The following is a 6,839-nucleotide window of genomic DNA, read 5'->3' on the forward strand; positions in this document are numbered from 1 at the left end:
GGCGAAAACCACCCCTTCCTTCCGCCTCCTCGACTTCTATATCACCATTTATGGCCGTCCTATCACCCTCACTCCCACTCTAAAGTATCTTGGCGTCACCCTTGACCGTCGCCTCTCCTGGACTCCCCCACCTTCGGACTATCCAAACCAAGGCACGCTCCCAACTTCGTCTCCTCAAGCTCCTTTCTTGCCGCACATGGGGTCAGGAGCCCTCCACCATCCTCAACACCTATAAATTCCTTATCCGCCCTATCCTCTGCTACGCCCATCTCGTCCCTCCTACCTTCTAGAAATCCCTTCAAATCCTAGAACACCATGCGCTCTGTCTCGCCGATTACAAAAGAGGAGCAAGTGGCTCTGAGCACTATGGTTCCCTAGAACTTAGAACTACTTAAACCTAACTAACCTAAGGACATCACACACATCCATGCCTGAGGCAGGATTCGAACCTGCGACCGTAGCGGTCATGCGGTTCGAGACTGTAGCGCCTAGAACCGTTCGGCCACAGCAGCCGGCTCGCCTATTGCAGCCGCCTCCCATCCCCCATGAGGATCCAATATGACCTCATCCCGTTCCTGCACTTCCTCCTTTTCCTCGAACGGATACGGATCCTCTACACTTCCTGCACACTTGATCTCCCTCACCCGCTTGTCCCTCCCACCCTCGCCCACCCCCGTCTGCTGCCACGCCTGCATTCCCACATCCCACTTGCTCTCCATCTCTCCACTCTCCATACCCTCGCCTAGTGTAGCTTCCACCAACTCCCCCTCCCTGATGATGCCCTCATCCCCTCGATCTACCCCTCCTACCAACACGCTATGTTTTTTCCCAAGGGTACTCACTCTCTGTTCTCTCCCTCTTTCCCCTACCCCCAACTTTCTTTCCTTCCCCTCCCATATCCTCTGTTACTGGCATCTACACCCTCCCCTCGCCCTCCTCCCCCCGTTTTCCCCTTTTTGGCAGGTCCCCGGACTCGTACACGTATAGTGAACTTCCTTGTGCAGGAGATCATCTCCTAGTGTTTGTGTGTGCCGGCGTGTTCGTGTTCCAGTGTTCCAGTGTTTCATCGTTTGTGGTCCATTGTTCGCATGTGTCGTCTCTGTCATCTCTGTGCATGTCCACGTTTCTGAACGTTTTTATTTTGGACACTGCACCTGTGAACGGCTCAGTGTGTTTTAATTTTATATTTCTACTTTTGTATATCCACCATGTCTGTTTTTCGATTGTCTCCTTTTGTATCATTTTTCAAATCTGTGGCCCAAGAGCGGAGTAGTATGGCGCTGCTGGCCTACCTGTATCATGTGTGAAAATGACAAAGAAAGAAAAAAGAAAAACCTGGCAGCCAGTCGTTGACTGACCCCAGAAGATGTTTCCCGCAGTTGGCAACGAAACGTCACGAAGTACACGTTTTACAGATCGACCACAGCCTCTCAGCCCAGAAGTTTTAAGTAATAAAGGCGTCGGCCGTGAAGGCCTACACGTTGTGAACATCCCCCACGGACCCTGTTCATCATTATGTGAGATGTGCCAGGTCCCGGTTAGCTGCGGTTGTTCCTCCACGTTTCCACTTCACAAACACATAGCCAACAGTCGACTCGGGCAGCTTGGAAGGGTTGCAACGTCCCTGGTGTGTTTTGTCACTCGGATGGCATCCAATGAACAGCCCACGGTCGACGACCGACTTATTCTACTGTTACTGCTTCTATAGTGTCAACACAGTACTCCACACCTGCTCTTATACTACGAAATTTCTGTGCCTCTGTTGTGAAGAGTACGTTGCTATATTCCTGCGGACACTCATTCATCTCTGAAGGAAGAGGCACTGTGGCGACTGCAGCCGCTATGAAACACATTAAATGTATTCGCAGTTTCGAAAATGAACCACCTCCAGCTGTGAATTGGAGTGCCGACAATGAAATATCTGCCGACCGGGATTAACATACGAATTTTCCAGCTTACGCGAGCAGTTGTCTTAAACAGTTTCGACTATACTAACAAGACACATGTCCACATCAAGACTGCCATACTGTGTCCTCCATGTGTCATTCCTGTACTCGTACATTCCATTGATGTTATTCCCGTAGAGCGTAGACAGTTTATTTGTAAAAGCCGTAGGCCCAGCCAAATGCGAAACTGCTGTAGATGTGTTGTCAAGAAGTACGATGCAATGATTCTTCGGACATGCATGCAAGGATGGCTCGGTTTTGCCTTGGGTCGTGATTAGATAGGCGAAGTGGTTAAGATGGCTGCTTGTGTAAAGTAAGAAATCCTGGTTCGCTTCCCGGTCTGGCGCACATTTTCACTGTCATTTCATTAGACAGATGCTCTTGGTTCATATTCGCAACTGCGAATACATTTCATTTACTTTTGTACTGGCGGGTCCACTTCTCGGGAATTTTGAAAAAATGCGTTTGTTGAGATTTGTTGAAACGATAAACGCAGGCTAAACGTAAGCACAGGCGTACAGTACACATCTGACCACTCTAAATAGATTAGAGACAAAGAGGAGAGCGGTAGTTCAAGCAGTGTTGGTTGATTCGGGGGAAGGGACCGAACAGCTAGGTCATCGGGCCCATCAGATAAGGGAAGAATGGGGAAGGAAGACGGCCGTACCCTTTCAAAGGAACCATCCCGGGATTTGCCTGAAGCGATTTAGTGGAATCGCCGAAAACCTAAATCAGGATGGCGGGACGCGGGTTTGAATCACTGTCCTCCCGAATCCGAGACACAATGTGCCAACCTCTGCCCCATCTCGCTGGATAATGAGAGAGAGAAAGAGAGAAAGAGAGAGAGAGAGCGAGAGAGAGAGATAGAAAGTGAGAGTGTTGGGGGAGGGGGGTAGAGGACGGTAAGAGCGAAGTGTAAGAAAGACAATTTAATGACTGCAGAGGAGCTTTATTTGTAAGCCACGATTTCCGCCGTAAGGGATGAAGCAGTCTGCGACCATTGTAGCTGGTGTGGCGTTGTTAATAGCAACCAATTAGTGGGGCGCTGGCAGACAGCCGGTGCGCGTCTGACACCCCGCCGCGGCGGTGCGCCGTACTTCTTCCGCTGCGCAGCGAAGCCTCAAGGCTTCCGTTGTGACTCGCCTCGTCTCGGCTAATTACGGCCCGCGCTGAGTGACAGCACAATCTGTCTTCCCTCAGTCCCGGGATCTCCGCTGCTGTTATTTCCGAGGCGCCGAGAATAGCGTAAATATAAAAGCCTTCTTATAGCTTACCTCCGAAAAACTACTTTCCTGCAAACCACCGCCAACGCTTCACAGCTTTACACGAGTAGCTGCAAAGTATTATTTTCTTGGAAGTTTTCATCTCGGAAACTTGGAGAACGAATGGTCGCTCATAAATCATGCAACTTGCGCAGCGGACAACGAACCATAGTGACAATAACAGCAAGTGTTTAATCTTTTAATATAGGGTGTTTCAAAATGAATATACGGGTTTTAAGGCTTTGGTACCACAGGCTTTGAACCACATATTACATTCACCTTACAATTATAAATAATACGCCACATGAAAGAGAAAAACAAACAGTTTTTCTTACAATTATTCAGTGTGCACACCGATCACACATCGAGTAGATAGGCGAGTTGTTCCGAAACGTTGATCAATGTGTGAAGTTTAATTGATGCAATAACACTATGTCTAAACTCGCATAGATCAGCTGGTATCGGAAGCACATACACAAGATCGCGTCAGATCGTGGGTGCAGGTGCAGGTCATATATAATGTGCTGTGTGAACCGGCCCCTTGCTCCCAATTCAGCGGCCGGTTACAACGTCGTTTAACCTGCCGCGTACTGAGTTATGCCAGTGAGGCGGCGCACCTTCTTGCTCCCAAGTAAAGTTGTGTTGTTCAGATTCTTCCCATTGCTGTGGTACATCAAGATAAGAAACATCAGTTACAGTTGATTCACTGAAAAAGAAATGCCCACAAACTTTCCACGAGGATATTTCTTGGGGCAAAGCGTGAAACACTCGCACTCATTCAACCCGTTGTTCAGTCACTCTTTGTCATTCCATACTCTTCCCATTGCACACTGGTATACCAACAAAACTGTTTGTGTTTCTCTTTATTTGGTGTATTATTTACAATTGTAAGTTGAACGTAATAAATGCTACAACGCCTTAAAACGGGTATTTTCATTTTGAAACGCCCTGTATACTGACCACCAAACATATCCACATCTAGCATGTAAAACACTTGTTTAGATTAATCCTATCCATTAAGGTTATTTTACAACCAGTGTAATGTAAGTACATAGAACCGCAACCAGTCAATTTTTTTAAATAGCTTTCGAAGCTTTCCGAGCTCATCTTCAGATGGTTTTCTGGAAGTTACATATCTATTTCAAGCATTATGCTGGGTGTTAGCTCTGTGACAAGAAGAAGGAACATGTTTTAATGCGTCGCCATTAGTGCTGTTTATATCCAGTTTGGTTAAAAAAAATCGTTCAAATGGCTCTGAGCACTATGGGACTTCTGAGGTCATCAGTCCCCTAGAACTTAGAACTACTTAAACCTAACTAACCTAAGGACATCACCCACATCCATGCCCGAGGCAGGATTCTAACCTGCGTCCGTAGCGGCCTTGCAGTTCCAGACTGAAGCGCCTAGAACCGCTCGGCTACTCCAGCCGGCTATCCAGTTTGGATCCAGTATTTAATTTAGTACTTACTGTGGCAGTATGGGCGGTTTTTTTTTTGTTAGTATCCATCTGTCTGCTTCCATTGTGATTGCCACTTTGCACCCAATCACACATTTTTACACAGTATGTATGCATATACAGGTTGATTTTTGCACCGTGTACAAACTCTAGGGATTAATCGATGAGGGGATGTGAAACAAAAAAGGTCTCATGGTTTATGTCCGGAAACGCATGGTTTCCGTGCTAGAGACCATTTATTCAATCACACTTTGTTTCAGAGACTGCGGTCTAATACTCACTGTTCCAGACTGAAGCGCCTAGAACCGCTCGGCCACTGCGGCAGGCTATCCAGTTTGGATCCAGTATTTAATTTTGTACTTACTGTGGCAGTATGGCTGTTTTTTTTTTGTTAGTATCCATCTGTCTGCTTCTATTGTGATGGCCACTATGCACCGCATCACACACTTTTACACAATATGTATGCATATACAGGTTGATTTTTGCACCGTGTACAAACTCTAGAGATTCATCGATGAGGGGGTGCGAAACAAAAAAGGTCTCATGGTTTATATCCGCAAACGCATGGTTTCCATGCTAGAGACAATTTATTCAATCGCACTTTGTTTCAGAGACTGCGGTCTAATACTCACTGTACCGTGCAGCCACAGTTACAGTATGCATGGGTTCCTCCTAGAGGGTGGTACTGTTCCTCATACGTCATGCCCTAGCAGTTTCTCCAGCAATAGTAGTTGGTAATGTTGTGTCCGATTGACTTCTCTTGCTGAGTCATCTTGTACGGAATGTGGTACAGCGTTGTACATAATGTTTCCATATTCGAATAGAGAGCTTGCCGGCATGGTGTTTTCTTACGGAAAGGCAAATCGCAACGGGCGGAGGACGGCAAGGTTGTATCAGGAGACCTACATCAGCCGACAACAACCACAGCATTCAATGTTTTCAACACTGTTTCGCCTTTTGTCTGAGACAGGGTCGTTTCGGGAACCAAGAAATCGTGAAGGACGTGTAGCGCTTAAAAAATGGTTCAAACGGCTCTGAGCGCTATGGGACTTAACATCTGTGGTCATCAGTCCCCTAGAACTTAGAACTACTTAAACCTAACTAACCTAATGATATCACACACATCCATGCCTGAGGCAGGATTCGAACCTGCGACCGTAGCGGTCTCGCGGTTCCAGACTGAAGCGCCTAGAACCGCTCGCCCACAACGACCGGCGTGTAGCGCTTACTCAAATACATACACCAACATAAACCGCTCAAAACACAACTACCTTTGAGTGGGCGTCCAAAATCACACAATACTGCAAATGCTCAGTTGCCTTAGAGCGTGCGTAAATACATCTACCAACTTAAACCACAAGGACTTCTAGAGTCTTGTGCGCACCAGGAGTACCACGAATGGCGCTCTAAGTCCAATCCAATGACTGAATAACACCTTCAAACACCTACTTCTCCAAATGTGGACCAGTTTCACCTAAATTAGAGCGTAACACTAACCCGTTTCTTCTTGCACCAAGAGAACACTAATAAACTCAATCCACGCTATTGCAGCGTCACTTAACCAATTAATCCACACATCCGATAGTAACAAAAATCTCTCCAGCCCAACGACTCAAATAAATTAAAATCAGTTTCTTTAACATACCATAATTTATTTCGCTGAACAATATAAATTGAAGCAGATACATTGCCAATAACGTCTAACAACTCTCGGTCACCTTAAGTTCTGATCGACAACACCGGCCGAATACTAACAAAATACAGTCCAGGAAATTGAAATAAGAACACCGTGAATTCATTGTCCCAGGAAGGGGAAACTTTAGTGACACATTCCTCGGGTCAGATACATCACATGACCACACTGACAGAACCACAGGCACATAGACACAGGCAACAGAGCATGCACAATGTCGGCACTAGTACAGTGTATATCCACCTTTTGCAGCAATGCAGGCTGCTATTCTCCCATAGAGACCACCGTAGAGATGTTGCATGTAGTCCTGTGTAACGGCTTGCCATGCCATTTCCACCTGGCGCCTCAGTTGGACCAGCGTTCGTGCTGGAGGTGCAGATCGCGTGAGACGACGCTTCATCCAGTCCCAAACATGCTCAATGGGGGACAGATCCGGAGATCTTGCTGGTCAGGGTAGTTGACTTACACCTTCTAGAGCACGT

The sequence above is a fragment of the Schistocerca gregaria genome, chromosome 5, assembly GCF_023897955.1.
Source record: "Schistocerca gregaria isolate iqSchGreg1 chromosome 5, iqSchGreg1.2, whole genome shotgun sequence".
Lineage (NCBI taxonomy): Eukaryota > Metazoa > Arthropoda > Insecta > Orthoptera > Acrididae > Schistocerca > Schistocerca gregaria.